Raw genomic sequence first — 23,850 nt, 5'->3', positions numbered from 1 at the left:
ATAATCCAAAAATCCGCAAATCTATCAAGAAATTGACAGGTGAATCCTGAGGCTTCTACAGCTGCTTGTTCATAGTCCAATAAGTTGTTGGTGGGTTAGACGTCTATCATAGATCCCAACCCATTGAACCAATATCTCAGATCCATTTCCAGGTGAGAATAGCGATTTATGTTTATCACTTTATCCAACATGGGAACTACCATACACCTACAGGTTTAACGGATGCATAATTCTGGGTACTTAGTCATCTAACATCTTATAGCCCTAATCTCGACTTAGACACTGATCTGCAAGCACTTCAATGGATACCTTTCTAGGTTTTAGAAGTTTTAGGCTAGTAATGAAATCAGCAGAATCTTCATTTGGGAATGCCTATGGTTTTTCCCGAGCAGTTCTTATACTGTAACAAAATATCCATATACATAAAGTATTTGGAAAAATATACAGTAGTGCTAGAAAATGAGAGTAATGTAGAAGTCAGTCCTGATCCAACTGTTGGTCTTTAAACTACTGTATCTCGAAAACAGTACTGAAAACTCTGTCGCTGGTACAGTGACATAAAGTGAACAGAAATTTCTAGTTGTAAATGTTAGCATAATGACAAAGTAAAAATGAGAATGATATAAATAAGACAGCAAATAAATGGTTAAATGATTGAAATGGAGAAGTAATGACATACTAAGGCTGTCCTGGAAAAAACTTCCAAAAAGTCTGACAATCTCTGTGCACTGTAAGCTAGTCAGCATAATCACGAAGGAAGAGAACTCGTCACAGGGGAATTATTGATCCTTATGTACATGTGCTGAGCTACTGGCTGTTCCCAATATCTTTTTTTCTGGGATTTTGTGCTGCACATGAAATAATAATATATTTGAGGTGACACAAATTTCATTTCGAATACTGTAGTTTTACCACCGTCTGTAGATTGAATTGGTTTGTATGTAACACATCCTTGTTTATAAAGGATTCTACTAGTGTTGAGAGTAATCTTCGAGACCTTCGTCTGCCCAAGGATCCTCGTGTCAATGGCTTAGTTGTTGGTATTCCAAGAGAATATCATAGACCAAATATGGATCCTGAGATAATTGATGTCTGGACAAGAGTAGCAGATTTACTGGAGAATAATGGAGCACAAGTAAGTACAAAATATGTTGAAATGTAAATTTCCTTGAAAAATGCAAAGAATACCCACAGGATTTTGAAGATTTAATTGAATTTACCAATGATTTTCAGTCAAAAAATCTAGCAAAGAGGTCATATATCTATGTTGTACTTCATAAAGATCATATATAAAAATTGCCATAGTATTTAGAAAGCATAAATGACATGTATATACATGAAATTTGTGATATTATTTAAAATCTTGAGTTTTCTTTCTCCTAGGTATTCTTTCCGGTGTAATACAGAGCTTACTTTTTGCTAGCACTATTTGCCAGTTTTGGCTTGCAAGTAGAGAAGGCCAAACGAGCTTACTTTTTTGCTAGCTCTGTTTGCCAGTTCTGGCTTGTAAGTAGACAAGGCCAAACACATATCAGATGAAGTATCTAATTGGCTGCTTTCCTTGGTTTTCAATTTTGTTCATGTTGCAAATCTCCTCTAACATATGTATGATACTGTAGAAAGAAACAACATTAGAACATTTTCCCAACATATATGGGTATAATCTTGCAAAATACCTAGCCAAAAGCTCAATAGGAATACAGTAGTGACTTAAATTTTATTTTTAACATGTTATCACATTTAAGATTCATGAGTTAATTTTCCCTATATAATGTGAGGTTCAAACTTTCAACACCTTCTGAACTTGTTTCTGTAGACAGTGAATCCCATTATTTCAAAATTTTCTTTCCTCAGGTTCGAGAAGTATCACTTCCACATACAAAATATTCCATCATCTGCTATTCTGTCTTAAACCCATGTGAAGTGGCATCAAACTTTACAAGATTCACAGGTGTAGAATATGGTCATCGAGCTGATACTGACAAGTCTATGGAGGCTTTGTATGCGAAGTCTAGATCAGCTGGCTTAAATGATGTTGTTAAGAGTCGAATACTTGCTGGCAATTATTTCTTATTGGAAGAGAATAAGGAAAAATATTTCAAGCAGGCTTTAAAGGTACTGACTACAGTATACTTCAGATGATTTTTTTTAATTAGACTAAGTTAAATAATGAATCTAAAATATACTGGTTAAAGTGAAAATTCTAGCCTATAATACCTCTAGTGACTCAGTGTACAATTAATTTTATGTTCTTATATTACTAAGAGCACTAATTTTACTTATGCTTTCATGGTAGCATGGAATGGGGTTAGTTCACTAAAGAACCGGAGTTCAGAGCTAAAGCCAACGTAATTAGTTTGAGGTTTAAGAGCCCCGATCCCCCGTAAGGGCTATCACTAAAAGTATGCCTATCATGGCCCATTGTAAGTGGTACTAAAGTTTGTTTGCAGCATTACTTTGGTGTGAGTTACATTGTTTTCTGTCTTTCTTTAAATCTGTTCCATTTGGTTTCTTCCTACCTGGCTTTCTAACTCTGTAATTTTAACTTGCACTCATTTTCACTTTGTTAAGAATAACTTCCTGGAGCAAACCTTGTGAGTCTATGAATGCAACTCATGGTCTCATTATGCTAATAATAATATTGGAGGCCAATTCAGATTTTCAAAGTCATAGATAGTGATTGCACTGAAAAATCCATGGCAATCATGTGGCTTTTGTATAAATAACATCAAGTGTGGTCATTAGTGCTTTGTTTTGTAGAGATGAACACATTGGAAGAAAACGTGTCAATCTGTTGGCTTTTGTATGAAAAACATTTTGACTGCTTTTTGGTACTACATATTTTGTATTACATGTTCTTACATGGATGTCATTATGAGCAGATTTTTGTTCTGTGCAACAGACATGGGTCATTAATCTACCTGTCCTCCTGTCTTTAAAAGAAATTATTCATATTCAATGCACTTTCATTTCATATATAGTAAAAGGCCCAACAGAGAACATAACAGCCACATGAGCTTACTTTTTGCCAGCTCTGTTTGATTCTTTGGTTAACAGAGCCCTTGGGAAGATGGAAAATGGAAAAGACTGAAGACTTGCAAAACCTGGAAAAAACCAGGTTTTGCAATAGAAAAGTGTCAAGTTAAGTTATTAGAGTAGTATGTTATCTTTGCTTAACCAATATTCTAGCACCAATGTCAGTTGACATTTCCATGCAAAATAACTTTCAACTGTCCTTCAGTATTCAAAAAGATAAGAGTCATTAGTCTCATGGCTCTAATTCAAAATAACAATAACTTCTAATTGTACAGTAAATAAAAAATATTTTCTTTTCAGGTACGCAGGCTCATATGTCAGGATTTCAAAAATGTTTGGTCTTTAGGTGTTGATTTTTTGCTTACTCCAGTGACTCTTTCTCCTCCCATTAGGTGAGTACCACACTTAAGATAGAGATATAAAACATACACAAAAGTTTTCAGTACAGTGCTCCTGAAAATGTCAGAACATTTTTTCTGATAAAAATGAAGTTGTAATACTTTTTAAATTAAAAATCGAGAATGGTACAGTCTGTAATGTAAGAAGCAAACTGATAGATAAAATTACATATGAAAATTCAGTTATGGAGAGGATAATTAAGCATTGCAGTACTTGGCAACTGTTATGTTGAGTCTGAGATTTTGGACAATACAAAGAGAACCATGTTGTGTCACATTTCAGAATTACTGTGCAAAGTGCAATAAAATGACTGAAATTTTAACAAAAGAGACATATTCTTTAATAAGCATCCTCTACCCTTTCCAGTTAGAGGTAATGGGGTGAATGAACCAATGAGAGTATTAGAATTCTTATATTACTAGAACTTCTCCCTCCTAGAAAGATTCTCTTTAAGGCAGTTAAGATGATTACAAATATGCCACCACAGAAATTTATTGTTTTCAGCAACAGTACTGTAGAAGCCCCTCCAAACTACTGTCCTGAAAATTCTCTCATACAATGCATCAACTGTTCTCTCCATATATTAAATTAGGCTGAATGTAATTACAGAAAGAAGCTGGATCCTTTTCACATGGGTCAAAGAAGCAGACATTTAAATGAAATATAAATAATTGCTATTTTTCTGTGCTATTTTACATCTCTAAACCCATCATCTTTAATAAATAACACACCTGATGGAATAGGGGAGTACAATAGATAACAAATTAAAACCTTATAACCCATTGTTGGATTATGATACGTGTATTCTTCATGATAAAAAATTGGTGCCCTATTGAAGTCATTTTAGCCTGCCTTTGAAATGGCCATATTCATTTGATCTAGGGATCATGGATGAATCACCTATATGACCCAACCCCTTATATAGAGAATGCAAGTCAATACTAACATATTTTATGTGAATGCCAAAACTTCAGCAAGAAGCAAATGTCACAATCCGGAAACTAATCAGTTAAGGAAGTTTTGTCAGAGTATTTATCATTTTCAATTTATCCAGTTACTGAATTTCCTAAAGACATGCAATTCCTTAAATAAAATAAAAATTTTATTATTAAAAACAAACCCTTCTTACTAGTCCTATTTGAGTAAAGTATTTTTTAAGTCATTGGTACGGTATAATAATAACCATATATTAATAGAGCAGTTTCAGTAAATTATAGCATATAAACTACAGTCTTACAATTATAATGCAAGGTTGACCTACGGGTCAACTGTGAATTTTACATATGCAGTAAGGTGGTGAAATGCCCTTGTAGCACATTGGCTCACTCCTTGTGTGTGATCACACTGCACATACACAGGTATCTTTTAACCTGAATATCTAGGTAACTTCAGTGCCTTTTTTTCAAAAGTGGTTTCTTCTCTGATTATAGTCGGTTTCATTTCATCTGTCCACTCACGGATGAAGATGTGGCACATTTGCATAGGTAGTGAGTGATTGTCTAACAATCAACGTTTCCAATATCACTGGCTTGTTGTGATAAATATCAAGCTATATCTCCAATAAGGTATTTGAATGTTTATATAGACAAAGAAGCCTCTCCCCTTCTGATATAAATAATAAACTTGTCAATTTGTATTCATAATTTACCAACACATCCACATGAAAGACAAAATTGTATACATAACACTCTATTCAGATTTAACACAAACGAGTGTTGAGCTTTCAGTAATTATGATTTATCTCATTAGTATGACACAGACCACAAATAGACCATTGCTCAAAAACTGTTCTAATCACAAACTTGATTCTATGTACAGTTTCACTGAATATATAAAAACAATTTTATTATGATACCAAAGTAGCATTACTTCCGTAAAATGAAAAATAACATTTTTTACCACTAAAACATGAAGCATGGACTGATGAAGCTAGGCCTATGCTATTGATTCTCCAGGTATAATATTAAACTGGCCTTCTTTTAAGCACACATTCATTCCATTTCAGTCAAAATTACTTTTTTATTTTAACTTTTATGTACATATTCATTGTGTCTAATTATTGTTGCAATCCCCCAACAATAAAAAAAAATGTATGCCTAGGCCAGCCTTTTATGCCATATGAACTGAATGTAATTTTAAACTTTTGCTGCATAAATTATTTAGCTAAATAGTCCCAAAAGTGCCCAAGCACTGAGCTGTTATAATTATTTGTATGCTTACGAAAAAATTATATAAGCATGCAGAGTATTCTGGAAAGAAAACCACAATACTATTGCTATCATGGCATGTTACTCGTATAGCTGAAATTTACTGTCTTTCCAGCCAATACAGCCAATTCACTTCCCCCAGGCCCTAGACAGCCTCATACACATTTCTTTCTTATTTTGAATATTACCCTAGACAGCCTCATAGACATTTCTTTCTTATTTTGAATATTAACCTATTCATGTAATTTACACACAAGAAATTATTAAAATAGCTCTTGTTTTCACTTGCATAGTCAGAAGTCTTTTCATATACCTAATGGGATAAAAATAATCAAGATAAAAAATTATTGTTTAAAGTCAATCATTTGTTTTTGTTTTATCTGATTAGACTGTTTGTTACAAACTCTTCATTCTTGCACTTGCATTGTTATATTATCAACATGAATTGGCATTCACATAAATTACTGAAGAAACATTTTGCATCTTTATCACAGTAAACCCTTGATATCGGAAACACTGATTTCAGCCACATTGCCAAACCTACCCAAAGCCTACGTTGGTGAGTGGACAGATGAAATGAAACCTACTATAGTACTACACTACATACAGTATATGACATTTTTGTGTATACCTACTGGATTATGAAAATCATTAAGCTTTCTTATAAACTGATTAAGTTTTTTTTTTACCAAAGTTATGTTAATGAAAGTACATTAGTATTTCAGAAAAGAAATTTTATTCATTTTATTATTCTTTTGCTTTTGACAACAAAGTATTGTGTATGCTGGGAACGTTTTATATCAGTATGTATATTTTACTAGATTAATCCATGATGTTAAATGTTTTAGATAGTGAATTTAAGATTTAAAGTAGAAGATCAAATCTTAAATTTAATAGAAAGTGTTGCGCTCTATAAGTTTTATTAATTATTCCAAACAGGTATTCAGAGTTTATCAACTTTGATAATAGAAGTCAGACTGCTATCCAAGATATTTGCACTCAGTCTGCCAATATGGCTGGTATCCCTGCCGTAACTTTACCAATCACTCTTAACTCTGAAGGGTTACCACTCTCATTACAACTAATGGCACCCATGGGAAGAGATGCTGAGATGTTATCTGCAGCCAAATGGATAGAGATGACTGTCAAATATCCAAGACTTCACATCACAGAATAATAATTTAGTGAAAAATGTCAAGAAAATTATTCATCCACAAAAATGCAGTACCACAAAAGTGTTTTTTCTTGAAAAAGGAATGATTTAATTTAAAGGCAAGTAACCTTCACACAATTTTTTTTTACCAGATTTAGTAAATTGCATTACAGATTTTATTTGGAAGGCTTCAGTTTACATTCATTGGACATTCAAAGGTATCTTGTCTCTGAAATATTAAATATTCCTAGTTTCAGTTTTTAAATTTTTAATGTGCTGCAGGTAACGTAGGCCAGTTTTGAGTGCAGAAAATTACTTAGTGCAATGTATAAAATGAACAAACTGAAAAATGATGAAACTTTGTAATGAAGATAAATATGTATTATATTTTGTTGACTGAAATGAAGCTGATTTCATGTAATAAAGCTTTTTTTACCAAAGAAAAGTTGTTTAATATTATCCTCAGTACAGTATTTTCAAATTTTAAAAAAAGAATGTAAATATACCTCATAAGCACAAGCCATAATGTGTACAGTATAATGGTATTACAGAACAGTATCATTACATGTACACCACCAGAAGACTCAAGGATAAAACTCTTAAACATTTATATATATATATATATATATATATATATATATATATATATATATATATATATATATATATATATATAGAGAGAGAGAGAGAGAGAGAGAGAGAGAGAGAGAGAGAGAGAGAGAGAGAGAGAGAGAGAGAGAGAGAATGTGTTAAGACAGAATAGATCAGTGAATGATATATAAGATTTAGCAACTTTTTTACATCAAGTAAAGCCAGTACATTCTATATAGAAACAAGTAAAAAAATGCGCCGAAGTTTCTTTGGCGCAATCAAGTTTCCTGTATAGCCTCTACTTCACATAATCAAGGCCAGCGAAAAGAGATCTATCTTTTGGTGGTCTCGCTATAATGCTGCATGAGCAGCGGCCCATGAAACTTTAACCATGGCCCGGTGTTGGCCTATCCTATATCATTGCCAGAAGCACGATTATGGCAAAATTTAATCTTAAATCAAATAAAAACTACTGAGGCTAGAGGGCTATAATTTGGTATGTTTGATGATTGGAGGGTGGATGATCAACATACCAATTTGCAACCCTCTAGCCTCAGTAGTTTTTAAGATCTGAGGGCAGACAAAAAGTGTAGAAAGAAAAAAGTATGGAAAGAATGAAATGTGGATGGACAGACAAAGCCGGCACAATAGTTTTCTTTTACAGAAAACCAAAAGGCTAGCTAAATGAAATATTAAGGAAATGGTTTAATAAGACTTTATATATATATATATATATATATATATATATATATATATATATATATATATATATATATTATAAATATATATAAATATGTACATATACATCTGTATAGTATGTGCTTGCTTATAATAGTTACTAACTCATATACATTATATATATATATATATATATATATATATATATATATATATATATATATATATATATATATATATATATATATATATATATATATATATATATATACATATACATATATATACATATACACACACACACTACTAAGGGATTCAGAGCTGGTGAAACATGGTTTTTGGCAATACCTTTTATCAAAGCATCGGATAAAGGTGAACACATATTGGCAAGTGTATATTTGATAACCCTACCTAATTTTTGCAAGCATTATTTAGTACCTAAGTTCAACAGTTCTGGTACTTATCAGAGTAAAAGTGTGTTTCCTATGCCAGAGCCATCAAAATCGCATGTAAGGGTTTTGAACACAATAATGATGTTAACCTATGATGTCATGAGGCTCCACCCACAGTGAAGAGAAGTTTATATATGGGGAAAACGTCTCTTCAGTGTGGCTCTGCCCATTGCTGATGACATATTCACTAATTAATATTAGTACCCATCTTAGGTTTCAGTGATATCAATGATGGCAAGCATTCTCAATAATTTTATTATTATTATTATTATTATTATTATTATTATTCTGTGGAGGTTTCATTGCAACTTCCACAGCAGTTGTTGGGACTAAGTTGTTTTAGCTTGGAATTCTTCCATTTTCTTGACATTCATATTGTTTCTACTTTACAATTAATTCATTGTACATAATTCATCCACATAGTGAACCAGTCTATAGTTCATTTGTTAGATCTACTGTACATCTATTCAGGGCAGGAGTACAAAAAGACCATCCGTTTTGTTTTACCTCAGGTTTTGACACTATAGCCTTCTATTTGCAGCAAGTCAGCAGTGGTCACTATAAGTAGAATTCAAATGAGAAGCAACGATACCTCATTTCCCTCAATTGTTAGAGGTGTGAAGGTCAATGCCATTGTTTTATTTCAGGTAATGTAAACCACTGCTATTTTTCTTTGTTTTTTTTATATCATACAGCACCCTAAACAACGCTCTTATAGCCTATTCGCTGCAAATAAAGGGTAATGGTAGGAGTCAAGATTTTGAGGGCAAGCTATTATTTACCTACTTAATATCAATTAAATGTAACATGATTCATATTGATATGCATGGAAAGGAAAATATATTGGAAACAGTTTGAAAGAGGAACATATTGTTATAAACATTGTTTTAATAAATGTTTTAGACATACAAATGAAACGTCTAACACTATAAGTAATTTATTTACAATATGTCTTCATCGTCACTCTCGAGGAAGAGGTCGGAATTTTCTAACAACAGCTCTTGCCCACACTCCTGGGGTGGCCAAGTAACTATTACCCACTACAGAAATAATTACATATTCACGCTATAGTAAATCTTCCCACGGGTCTTCTCACTTGCGTAGAAAGTGGCAAGCTGTAGCACAAATGCAGCCTTGCAACCATGCAGACAATTCCATATTTTGCTGGCCATTATCAAATTTGCTGAAGCCTAGACTGTAAGTATATCCAATCACCGCCTACCTGGTGGATGGGCAGAGCCTCATGATGTCATATTACGTTTACGTAACGAATTGTCCTAAGATCCTTGTCTGTGATTTTCTCAGTTCCAGCATCGGCTACTTCATTTTACTCTATAAATATAAATATCAAAACTATTGAACTTAGGTACTAAGTAATACTTGCAAAAATTAGGTAGGGTTATAAAATATACACTTGCCAACTTTCACCTTTATCCAATGCTTTGGTAAAAAGTTGTTGCCGAGAAACCGTGTTTCATCAGCTCTGAATCCCTTAGTAATCCTCTGGTTATCCAGATTCACATCATACAGGTGCAAGCAGCCCCTGGGCCAAAAGATTATATACATATATATATATATATATATATATATATATATATATATATATAGAGAGAGAGAGAGAGAGAGAGAGAGAGAGAGAGAGAGAGAGAGAGAGAGAGAGAGAGAGAGAGAGAGAGAGAGAGATGTAATGATAGCTAGGAGAATATTAGTTAGGAATAGCATAAATATAAAAGAGAAAAAGAAATGTGAGAGAACCGTTAGTAGACAAATGATAGACAGAGAAAGAGAGAGAATGAATAATAGAGAAACGAGACAGAGAAAGAGAGAGAGAGAGAGAGAGAGAGAGTAACGATCAGGAGTGTCACGAGTGTGTAGCCAAAACACTGGTGACAGAATAATCTAAGCGCAACCATTAAAAACTGCCTACCCGTCTCACCTGTGACCTGACCTTTCAACTTTCGTAGGAACCTAAAGACTTCCGGTGACATCATTAGTCCCATCCACAAAGGAGGAATTAAGTCAATTAATCACACCCAAGGGATGTCGTTAGATAATCTTCAACCAATAAGGACGACTACAAGTCGGAACAGAGGCAATGGTCTGCCTACTGGTGGGATGGACATTTCCTTTGAAGAACCTTTGAGAAAGCAAGCTTGAAGGGAGAGAAGGATATAGAGAATACCCGAGAGCCTTAGTGGAGTGAGGTCGAGAGCTTCACCAGTTATGGGTTAAGAAGATTGAAGAAAGGCTCATACTTCAGTTCGTAGTCATACTGCTTAACCTGTAAATATATATTATATATATATATATATATATATATATATATATATATATATATATATATATATATATATATATATATATATATATATATATATATATATATATATATATATATATATATACTGTATTATTTTACTAGTGTGTTAATGAAGTAAGAAAACTGCACTGTGTCTTCCTAACACACACATATACACATTTATCTTCCCTTCCCCATATCATTTTTCATTTTTTATTTTTGGTGTTTTGTCATACAGTAATTTTCCTTCCATAAAATGAAAAACTAAAAAATATAAGAAAAACAAATAAAAATGACTGTGAAGTTCAAGAAATTCAGAAGTGAGACTGATTCTTTATTGTTCACAACAGGTACTTATAAAGCAGAAAGCGGACGGAAAGGTAGCAGGCGACCTGTGGGCCCCGCTGCATCCGTACAGAATTGTGTTTGTTGAAAGACATAAAATGACATATACAGAGCATTACAGAACATGTACAAGGCAGATATATATATTGGCGAATAGGCCATAGAATGATACATATAATGAGATACATAAAGAATCTGAAACAATAACAAGTGACAAATATGACATGATTAATGTACAAATGTAGAGTGAAACACAAGGAACAGAGAGCCGGTTTGATGCCTTTACAATACCCCCCAAGACAATAATTATGAGAGAAATTATTGGATGACACATCAATGGCGGAGGCACTGCAGCAACTGGAGTGGGCCTCTACTTCTCGAGAACTGTGGGCGTGATCTCTGGTTCTGGCGCAGGCTGCTTGCTGGGCCGTCCTGGACCTCTTTCCAGTGTGGGGGTGGTTGTTCCTGTGGTGTGTTGCTGGGGGGGAACTCTGGGTCGCCTGCCTGTCTCCTCGCTGATTTTGTTGTTCAACAGGAATGCTGGTTTTAGCTTGTCGATCATTACCCAGTCCTCACGCCCGTGGATGTCCAGCAGGAATGCTTTAGGTGCCCGCCTGATGACTCTGTGGGGCCCCCTAGGCCTGGTTAAGGGGCGGCTGATGAGTGTCCACCCTGACGAAGACGTAGGTGCAGGAGTCTAAGGCGGGTGGGTTGTATCTGCTGGTCCTGTTGGTGAAGGTCCTATGGCAAGGAGTGAACTTCTGTGAGAGTTCCCTCAACCATGGGAGGGGCGTATCTGCGCCCCAGCTGATGGTGGGAAGAATTCCCGGGCACAACCATGTTTCCCCGTAGACTTTTTCGGACGGGGAAGCACCGGCATCTGCTTTAGGTGCCGTGCAAAGACCCAAGAGGATCCAGGGGTGCTATGCATCCCAGTTCTCGTTGGTGCGGCGTGCCATGACAGCTGCCTTAAGAGAGTGGTGGGCTCTCTCAATCATGCCATTCGCTGTGGGGTTGTACGCCGTTGTGCTGTGCAGCTTCGTGCCCATCAGATGTGCCAGGGAGACCCAGAGTTCTGAGAGGAAGGCAGGGCCCCTGTCCGTGGTGATGCTGTCAGGCACTCCGAAGCAGCTGATCCAGCTGGAGAGAAGGGCCTCTGCACACGATGTTGTGGATGCCTCCTTCATGGGGGTTGCTTCGGGCCAACGGGTGGAGCGGTCTATAATCGTCAGGAGGTATCTTGCTCCTCCGGACTGCGGAAGGGGGCCGACGACGTCGACGTGGATATGGCCGAAGCGCTGACGTGGTTGGGGAAATTCGCCGATCCCTGATTCCATGTGGCGAGATGTTTTGCTCGTCTGGCATGCTATGCAGTTCCTCGCCCAACGACGTACGTCCTTGTTGATACTGTGCCAGACGAACTTGTTGGTCATAAGGCGCTCCGTTGTGAGCCCTGAAGGATGGGAGAGACCGTGTATCACACTGAACACCTGCTTTCTCCTCGAAGCTGGCACAAGGGGGCGAGGGCGGCCTGTGCTGGTGTTGCAGAGGAGCGTTGTTCTGGAGTTTCCTAAGGGCACATCTTCCCACTTCAGTGTCGTCAGTGACGTTCTGTAGGCTGCCGTCTCAGGGTCCGCTGCTTGCTCCTTCGCCAGGTCTTCATAGTCGATGCCGAGCTGGAGGGAGTTTATTTCTACTCTCGACAGGGCGTCGGATACTGGGTTTTTTCTCCCAGGGACATATTTGATGGTGCAGCTGAATTCTGAGATGGCGGTTAGGTGCCGCTGCTGTCTTGCCGACCATGTGTCTCCCTGCTTTGTGAAGGCGTGTACCAGGGGTTTGTGGTCCGTCAGGATGGTGAATTCAGTGCCCTCCAGCAGGTACTTAAAGTGCCTTACGGCCTGGTAGATAGCCAGCAGTTCCCTGTTGAAGGCGCTGTAGTGGGTTTCGGCTGGTGAGAACTTGTGGCTGAAGAAGGCCAAGGGCTGAGGGGCGCCGTTCACCACCTGCTCCAGTACTGCACCACAGGCGATGTTGCTGGCGTCCGTTGTTAACCTGAGGGCAGCTGCAGGGTTGTGGTGTGTCAAAGTGGCGTGGCATTTTGGCTAGTTTTTGGGCAACGATGATGGACTTGCCAGTGACGAAGTTTTATGCTGAATGCCTTCAGCTTTATATGCCAGTTATCTTCCCAGGATATTCAGCTTTATTATAAGAACATGAACATTGGTACGATATGTTTTCCCTTCCATCAAAACTGATGTTAGACTCAGTTGGGTTAGAACACATGATCAGGTGATGACTATATTTTTTTGGGGATCAAAGGAACTGTCAGGGAAGAAACCTGAAGAAATTGTAAATAAAAGGAGCTCATTATATGCAGAACTGGATGAGAGTGGCATTCTGACAGGAAGATCTATGAGGATCTAACCAACAAAGATATCATGGAACGGTTGGGTTCTAAATTCCAATAAGTTTCCAGGAAAAATGTGGGCCAGAGCTAAAAGACAAAATTTTGGACTTCAAAGATTGATATTTATAAGTAAAATGGCAATTCTTGATTTTGATATCTTGTAATAAAACGTATACACCTCACATCAGAAAACCTTGATTCCTCCTTAGCAGCCCAAGAGTTCCTAAATCTGGCCTTAGGAAGAAGAAAGATAGAAAAAGAAGGAGAGCAAAATGAAAAATGAAGAGGACTACACACCAGGTGGATTTTTGGCAACAAAGACTGCTTGGGAACTTTGACACCTCTTCATGAAAGAGTAATACCAGGGTGGGTAGGGGGGACCAGGAGCCTATATGGAGATCATTTTACACCAAATTAATGGTTCTTAAAAGATAAGTATGCAAATATGCAGTATTATGCAAATATGATGCACAAAATGCACATTATAATATGCAACATTCTTTGCAAATCTTTAAATGCTCGTATCTCAAAACTAACTTTTTCAATATATCTTCTAATAACTTTGCTATTTTAATCAATTGTAATGAAACTTTCTATAGTACTAGTAGAAACATGCTTCTAGAATGGAGAAGGGCCACTTTTTCTATACTGGTTGTTAATTTTTAAAAATATTTTTGTGAAAATAATGATTTTCAAAACGCAAAATTAAAAAATCATAAAAACAAACTATAGTAAAATTAGAGAATATCTCTTTTACTTTTTTAAACAACATCTCTTCTATGCACACACAAAATTTTACAAGAAAATATAAAAAATGTTATTGTCTGAAACCAAAGGTCATTTTTATGATTTGGGGTTTTTATGTGAAAAACTGGAGTGAGGATTTTAACCTTGGGAAACCACTCTATGAAGACACTTTCAATGATGAATATGAACACAGTCCCCCAGAAAAGTGTTTCCTGCCAGATGTTCCCTTAATGCCTTCAAGGGCTGAATTCTGCTGGAGCTTCCCATGTTTGGCATTCCCTTCGACTGATGTTAGTGGGTACATGATTCGGGTTATGTTGGGGTGAACCGTCTCTAGTAATTTATCATCCCCAGAAACTCCTGTAGGGGATTTGGTTTTCACCTTTAGGGACATACTTCTGCAGGTGAGGTGCCCAGAAATCTATTTTTTCCTTCCTGAAGATGCACTTGTCAAACCAGGTAGGCAGCCATTCCTGGAGAAGACGTTTTGCCCGGACGTGGAAGGTGTTCCTTGGGTGACCTGAAGATCAGGATGTTTGCAGGAGGGGTAGTGGTCCCCAAAATAGTGTCCATCAGCCGCTGGAATGTGGCACCTGCATTTCTGAGACCGAAGGTTGAATAGAATAATGTATAGGTCCTGAAGGGCGTTATTATCACTACATTTAGGTGGCGGTAAACTCCACACAGCCTCCATGAGCCATCTGCCCTCTTTACCATGTGGAGGGGTGATGCCCACGGGCGTGATGCTTTTTTGCAGACACCCATCCGTTCCATCTCTGCGAAGGCCTGTTTGGCATCTTGTAGCTTTTGTGGGGACAGGTGCCAGAACTTCGCATGAGTTGGGGCCTGTCATGGTGATGTGATGGAATATGCCGTGCTTTGCTGAAGCCCCCGGTGACTGTCTTAGCTCTGGTTTAAACACATCAGGAAACTTCTGTAGGAGGGACGTGTAGCTGCTGGAGGCTGTGGAGCAGATGGCGGGCATCCCCGGTCCTTTGGCAAGCTGGCGGGAGTGGCAGGTTCCTGTGTCCAGTAGTCGTTCCCTTCCAACATCGACGAGAAGTCTGTGGTGTCCTAGGAAATCTGCGCCCAGCAGCGGGAACTTAACATCCGCGACGACGAAGGGCCAGTGGTATCTGTGGCCCAGGATGGAGATGATCCATGTCGTTGTGCTGTATGTGCGGATGGGTGTCCTGTTTGCTGCAATGAGGGCGTTTGTTGAGTCAGGTTTCTTCTTAAGATCTTCCTTTGTCGGTGGGAAGACGGACTGCATTGCCCCGTGTCTACCAGCAGGTGGTGCTTGGAGGTTTCATCTTTGATGAAAAAACCTGCTGGTCGGGGGGAGATCGGTTTCACGGCCACTGCTGTTACTTGTGGCCGCTGATGTCGTTTTTTGGAAAGGAACAGGGGTGTTTGCAGTATTTTGCTTTGGCGCCGAATTTCTTGTGGTAGAAGCACCACGTCGCAAATGATTTCCCTCTGTTCTCTTTTCGTTTCTTTTTGAAGACGACGTTGATCTCTCCGTCGTCGTCGTTGTTGCTCTCCGTCAGGCTGCAGGCTTCCAAGGCAGTGGCTGCAAGGGTTATGGTGTGTTCCGAGGCCTTGGTGGCCTCGTGTACCTTCTGGGCAACGTCTATTAATGTCCCGGTATTGAGGGCGTTGGTGTCCCTTATCTGGCTCCTTACTTCCTGCGGGAGGTGTCGAAGGAAGATCGCCCTTGCCAGGTTGATTTTCCTTATCCTCCTGTTCTTGTCTCGGCCTGGTAATGTTATGAGCCCCTGCAGTTCGTCCCAGGCCTCTCTGGGTGATGCTTCTCCGAGGGGCTGGGATGCCAGGTCGAGTGCGCGCTGTGCTCTTTCCATCACGGGCATTGAGTAGGTCTTGATTAGTTTATCTTTTAATGCTGCGTATGTGACTTTGTCTGCATGTGCGTCGAGCCAGGGGAGATCCTGTTGAACACCTCTACCAGGAGCGCTGCCATGGTGATGTCGGATTTGCTTGCATAGTCTGTTATGCGCACCATGCGGAAGTGTACTTCTGCGCGCAGGAACCATGATGCTGTGTTCTCGCATGAAAGCTGAGGGAGTTTGACCACGTCTGCTTTTATCGGCGAGAGAGGCGTACAGACGATGCTCGTGCATTCGCATTGAATTTCATCTTCTGCCATCTTTACTGCTCACGCACCAAAACACAGGAAAATGCGCCGTGTTGAGTCCGTTAATGGTGCTGATTGTAGTGCCAAAACGTTCCTTTTGTTGGGTATGGAGTATTTAGTCCGTTAATGGCATGGTTTCCACCAGGGAAGGAGCTATCAGAGGCCTAAACTTGATGCCCTGTTTAGTCCATTAAAGGCTCTCTGACAGTAGGCTGTGGCCGTAGTTAGTCTATTAATGGCTAGGCCAAAACTGCGTTACCTGTCACTCCAGGGTCACCAGTGTGAGGTTCAAGAAAGGTCAGAAGTGAGACTGATTCTTTATTGTTCACGACAGGTACTTATAATGCGGAAAGCGGATGGAAAGGTAGCAGGTAACCTGCGGCCCCCCGCTGCATCTGTACAGAATTGTGTTTGTTGAAAGACATAAAATGACATATACAGAGCATTACAGAACATGTACAAGGCAGATATATATATCGGCGAATAGGCCGTAGAATGATACATATAATGAGATACATAAGGAATCTGAAACAATAACAAGTGCCAAATACAACATGATTAATGTACAAATGTAGAGCGAAACACAAGGAATGGAGAGGCATTTTGACAACCTTACACGACAAAGTAATAGATAGAGAGAGACATAGCAAGCTTTCACAACTGTTACCGACTTACAAGCATGACATCATACATCACTTTATCTCTTTTAATTGGGTGATATGAATAGGTCATCATTCCAACAGCATATGGCAGAAGGTGCTTGGGTGGGCAAGCACTTTTTTTTTTTGTAAGATTTCTTGCTATTGGTGGAAGCGCATAAGTTATTACACATCATTGTGGTTTTTTGCTTTTTAATGGGTAATAGACATGGATACATTCGGAAAGTATCAGTGCACTTGGTAACAAAAAGCATTTTCCCTCTTTATTTGTGGTCAGTCACTTTTTGAATGGTTCAAGTGTTTGCAGTGCGCAATGCTTTTTCCCGATAGCGTGGCTTTCACTGCAGTTCCCGCAGCACTGCAGGTGTGTTATTGTTGTGTTTCGTGCTGTGTGTGCTATGTATGACCCCACCTCGTTCTAAGATAGCAAAGAAGAAGTTTGAAATCGATGGGAGAATCGAGGCAAGATGGTCCATAGCACATACCATGAATGAGTATGGCATTGCTTGGTCAACCTTGCAGGATACCAAGAGTTCCAAGGACAGACTGAAGAAGTTTGCGACGGACATTAAGAAGACATCCTGGAGTCAGGTCTGCAAGGTCATGGCAAAAGGCTGTTGTGAGGACATTGACCAGTCGATTTTGATCTGGTTCCATCAGCTAAGGGCTACTGGTATGCCCGTAAGCGGTGTTGAGTTTAAGACTGCAGCTACAAAGTTTGCAGGCTGTATGGTGTCCAAAGGTTGGATAGCCTACATCAGTTCAAGATTTGACAAGGGGTTTCTAACAAGAAGGTTCTCGGTGAACCTTTGGATGCTTCCAAGAAGGAAATAGAGGATTTTCAGCAGACAGAAATTTCCTTTGTTGAGGTACCTGCTTCATCCAGTCAGGAATCTGTCTCTCTGCTGCTTCCTGACGACCAGGACCCTCTAAGCACCTCAACGTCCCTTCACATCCAGAAAGTACAGGAGGTAGAGGACCACAATGATATGGTGGTGTTGGTGGAGGGGGGGGGGAGAGTGGAGAAGGACTAGTAAACCTCCTAACAAGTCTTGAAAAGTCCTGCCATCGGAAACACTACAGGCAGCATGCATGTAAGTGACAGAGAAAGAGTTTGGTTTTGTTTTTACATTGTTTTCCCTATTTAAAGAAAGAATGTTTGTAGGTTTGCTTTTTGTATACAATGTACTGTACTCATGTCGACTATGTTTGGGCAAAATAGGAAAAAGAAAGTGATACCCAAGTTACTGTATTCGGTAGTGTACTGTACATAGCACACCTACTATACTGTGTGTTATGCATGAGAAAAGAAGGGATTCACTTTTTTGTGTATAATGTATTTTAAAGTGATATAATGTACTGTAACGTTTAATGGGTTTAGGCAGAATTGGAAAAAGAAAGTTATACCATATTACAGTATTCGGTAGTGTACTGTACGTAGTACACCTACTGTATTGTGTTGCATACAAGAGAAAAAAGGGGTTTATTCTTTTTTAACAGTGTATTTATACAGCATATTTCTTTTTACAAATATGAGAAAATAAGCTAGCTAACTGACTTTTGCATCAAGTTTTTAGTTTAAAGTGTGATGGTTGTTGTTTATAAGCATACTGTTTATTATGCGGTATTGACAAGGCACTGGGGAGTTAAGGTCAGAGTTGTCGTTTTACACCCGTAGAGTTTTATTGGCCCTTATCCTGATTTTGACCTTATATGACAGGACCTTGGCTCTATTATTCCAGATAACTGAATGATTACTACGTGTATATATATATATATATATATATATATATATATATATATATATATATTATGTAACTGTAATAATTGCAATGCCCTCTTAACTTTTCGTTCGAATTCTTCACACCTTTAGATTTGCTTATCACTACGAAGCCTGGAATCCACATACAAGAATATGGAGAACATGATTTTTTTTCTAAACACAAACATTAAGTCACATATACACTTTTAATATTTAATTCACTTCACCTAAGTACTAGCTTACACCCACATTTAGTTACAATTTATAAGTTCATCCACGTGGACAGGATACAAACCTATAACTTCAGGATCAAGTAAAGGGGTAGACAAAAGTTGATTTCATCTCTTCTGTGCATATTCCTGCCCAATTCAGTTTCTTTACTTTCAAGCATATTTTACTCTCCACCACAGCAGCTGATTCCTAAGTTTTCAAAGCCTGGATTGTAAGTATCATTTTGACATTTATACACGTATGGCTCTTTAATCACAAATATTAAGGCCAAAATACCCAATAAAATCACAATAATTTACCTTGAAACTGACTGACATTCAACGGGAGTTATAATTAATAAGTGCATCTGCACTGGTTTGTATTCTGGCTGGGGCAGATGCACTTAGCAATAAGTGAATTCGCTGTTGTTTAATAACTGATATATATATATATATATATATATATATATATATATATATATATATATATATATATATATATATATATATATGTAAACTTTTGTCACATGCACGCTTAACATTGTTGACTTTTGCTTTGAAATGTCAGGTTTATATAAAACGGTAGTCTTCCCCTAATAAATACAGTTACTTTATGTGTATATAGCTATAGGCCTAGACTAAACCCACAGATTATAACTATAACGTTCGCATGACCAAAGAGGTACGGGAAAAAGAATTACAGGAGTTTTATCTTTCGACACGGTCTGTCTCCATATATTATCGTAGCAAACTCTCCCATTCCTGTACAAAACAGAAAACGGGAATTTTAACGGCAAAAAATTTGAAAGCATTTAAGTCAAAAGATGAAGCAGAGAAAAAAAGACGCTCTCTCTCCCCCCGCCCTTTCAAAAACCTCATTCAAGTTTCCCATCTTTTTCCTTAAATTCACTTAAAAGTCAATGATTTTTCTATTATGGGAAAATTGATGTCGCCTTAAAGTTTAAGACTGAAAATAAAAAAAAGTATTACCTTCCAGGAAATATTATCGTTGAGGAAGTACTATAATTTGCTTTGCGTGCATCATCACAAATATTTTGCTTTTAATTCTAAAAAAATTCCGACGGTACATAGCTCAACAGTAACACGGTATTATCAATAACATTATTCGTTCTTAACATTCGACTGCGTCGTAAGGTATTGTTTATAGTTGTGCTAGTATATTCATCAGCTTAAAATACCGCCTGCAGTAGGATTTGCATAACAATCGTTTCTCTCTTTCTGTAAATCTTACAGACTACAAACCCAAGAGGGCTCCCATGGAAAATCAGCCCGCAGAGAGAGAGAGAGAGAGAGAGAGAGAGAGAGAGAGAGAGAGAGAGAGAGAGAGAGAGAGAGAGGCAAGTTATAGTAAAAGGGAATAAATCAAGAAATATGAGGGAACAGAAAATAAGACCGATATAGGCTACCCACAATTCAGGAGACGTCAGCAGAGAGTAAGAATGAATTTTATTGCGATTACAGTATTTTATTTTGCTCTCGCATTTAATTTTTTCGTTTTATTTCCAGCACGTTGTCTCATTTGGGAAAGATTTTTCATACGTTAGTCTGGTACTCAATTGTCACAATTCTGCCGCATTCACTCTTTATCTTTTGATAAATTTAACCAAACCCTTCCTTCTTCGTGGATTAATTATTTATATACATATATGGAAAATGAAAGAAATGGTACTGTTTCTGCTAAAAACAAAAAAACAAAAATTCTTTTAAAGTAAAATTGTGAATATTGCAAAGTGTTTCTGCAAAAAACATAACATATTTTTATTTAAAGTTAAATCGTGAATATTTCAAAGTGATGAATGCCAGGTATTTATTTTCAGTACCAACGAACGCTTGTTAACTTCGTGCCTTCCCGAAGCACACATACAATACAGTTAAGCGTAGCAAATACACTGTGAACCGGTTTCGATATGGCATCCTACTTGAATTAGGAAAACATCGATCCATTAATTTAATATGTTCGTTAACACTGCTTGACTGTCCTATATGTGTATCACATAACACAGATCTTTAGTGTCTCTCTCTCTCTCTCTCTCTCTCTCTCTCTCTCTCTCTCCGTTTATTTATTCACTCTCCGTTTATACATATATATATATATATATATATATATATATATATATATATATATATATATATATATATATTCTTTTGTGCCTGAAAATGTGTTAATTTATGAAAGTACTTGGCACTCTGTTATTTCTTTTCAAGCTCTTCCTGTGGCTTCACCTGATAAAGATTACGTGCATATTTTTGAGATTTCTTAATAATATATATATATATATATATATATATATATATATATATATATAAATATATATAATATATATATATATATATATATATATATATATGAGTGTGTGTGTGTGTTTTATATCCATTCGACCCAAAGTTAGTCCACTAAAAATAAAGGCTCAGGCAGTAATTCTGAACCTCTGGGACATTGCACCCATACCCAAACTAGGCCCAAGGTACCTTCACTCTACAATACAAGCCAACACAATAAACTGTAGGTCCCGTTGCTAAGTAACCAGTTGGTTCTTAGCCACGTAAAATAGGTCTAATCCTTCGGGCCAACCCTAGGAGAGCTGTTAATCAGCTCAGTGGTCTGGTAAAACTAAGGTAGCCTATACTTAACGTAACTTTTGCTTGAAGAGAGCAAGGAGTTTATTAACCGTAAATTATCTTGGGCACATAAAAGAAAATCTACGGGCGCTCACTGTATTTTATTACATCAAGATGGCTAGTTTCTTTCCTTTCTTTAATGATTTAAATGAAACCTTGTTAGTAAACAGATAAGGGACTAGTGATTATTACCAACATACTTTTCATCTTCACTTGTGTCAAGGTCACACGTCAATCTAAAATTCAAATTCTGGCGCATTTCATTATGGATTTGGCATAAATTTTATCATAATTTATGACTTCAAATTCTTTTTAATAAGTTTTATGCTGCATTGATAAATTATACTTGGATTATGTTATGCCACAGCCGTATTTTACGAACAGAAACATCTGAAATCTAGTTATTATTATTATTATTATTATTATTATTATTATTATTATTATTGAATATGTACCTGCCGACGAGAATATAATTGCATGAATAGAGAAGACTGTCTACAAGCTATATGCCACTGAAACAGCAATTTTTTTTTTTCAGCAGCAATGCCCTTGCATTTTATTATTATTATTTTATTATTAAAATTCAATTTACAGTTGATCACACTGCAGAATTGAAAAATAGAATACCGTATCAAATATATATCTAACACCCAGCAGATCAAGACCATCAATGTTGTTTTTATTATCACGACACAAATCTTTAACAACTTCAAAACAAGTAAAAAATGGGCCGAAGTTTCTTCGGCGCAACTGAGTTTTCTGTACAGCATATAATGCTATATGAAACTCTCAGCCACAGCCCATGAAACTCTCAGCCGCGGCCCATGAAACTCTCAGCCACGGCCTGGTGATGGCCTATGTTGTTGGCACCTATAGCGGTGCCAGACGCACGATCATGACTAACTTTAATAACCTTAAATAAAATAAAAACTACTGAGGCTAGAGGGCTGCAATTTGGTATGTTGGATGATTGGAGGGTGGATGATCAACATACCAATTTGCAGCCCTCTAGTCCCAGTAGTTTTTAAGATCTGAGGACGGACAGACAAATAGCCTCTCAATAGTTTTCTTTTACAGAAGTGATTGCAACCAACAACAATAGCTACAGAGAAAAGGCTGATTCTTTGGAGTACTTACAAAGAGAGCAAAAAATCTCTGTCAATAATAAGAGGGAAACTCGGTTTAAAGTTTTCTTTTGTCTTGACGGGGCTTAGAGGTTTTACTGCAATTAAATCAAACTTGCACAGGTAGCGAATCGTACCAAGATAAGACTTCACTTGATGTGCATTACCTTTGAATTGGCCAAAATAAATTTCTTTATGATTTTATATCACGTTATTTATTTTGTTTGATGAACCAAAGCAATCACAAAGAGCACTAAAGACAGATTTGTAGTAGGCCTACTGCAAAAATGACCGATGTATGGAAGAAATTACTGATAAGGACGGTGGAAATTCTTTCTGACTTCGCAAAATGAGAAATGGTAATACATGAATAGAGAAATTATTAAGTAGAGAAACTATAGCTGCAATCACCAAATCTTCAGAAGTAATACAAAGTAATACAAAAGACAATACTGTATTCTACTATGACAAACGACAATGCTAGTAACACTCATAATCACAAAGATAATGATATTTGTTACGATATTTGTTCTATAATGATATTTGTTAGTAAGATTTCAGAACTATAGGAGTTTATAGTCTCAGCTGCCATTATGGTTTTCAGTAGGTAGCAGTATTTCCAAGAAGTTTCTCCAGGTAAATATTGTTGTCATATACGCCACAACACCTTCACTACCTGGCAGCGTCCCGCCCTTGAGCAAATGTTGACTCTCCTTCAAAAATCGTTAGGACTCATTGTATTAATGAAACGTTACCTAGAAGATTACCTTTTTTCCCTCTTTATTCTTAGGAATTTGCTCAGATGATAGGTATCAAATACCTAGGGCCTTTGTATAGAACAGGGGTCTTCAAACTGTGGCCCCGGCCCGCAGCTAATATAATAATATTCAAAAGCCTTATAAATCCCGGTTCTACCAGTCGCAGCCAGTCACTTGAAAGTAAAGCGTAAGTGTGGTGGCAGTCATTCGGCTCCCATCCCCCTGG

General features: G+C 37.4%; 1 pseudogene; it reads left to right on the top strand.

Moving 5' to 3' along the window:
• Positions 1–7,240, top strand: part of LOC136852543 (glutamyl-tRNA(Gln) amidotransferase subunit A, mitochondrial-like) — a 39,995-nt pseudogene extending 32,755 nt beyond the window's left edge.
• Positions 7,241–23,850: the final 16,610 nt, after the last annotated feature.

This window comes from Macrobrachium rosenbergii, chromosome 25 (genome assembly GCF_040412425.1).
Source record: "Macrobrachium rosenbergii isolate ZJJX-2024 chromosome 25, ASM4041242v1, whole genome shotgun sequence".
In the NCBI taxonomy this organism is placed as follows: Eukaryota; Metazoa; Arthropoda; class Malacostraca; order Decapoda; family Palaemonidae; genus Macrobrachium; species Macrobrachium rosenbergii.
This window is presented reverse-complemented; position numbering and strand designations above follow the sequence as displayed.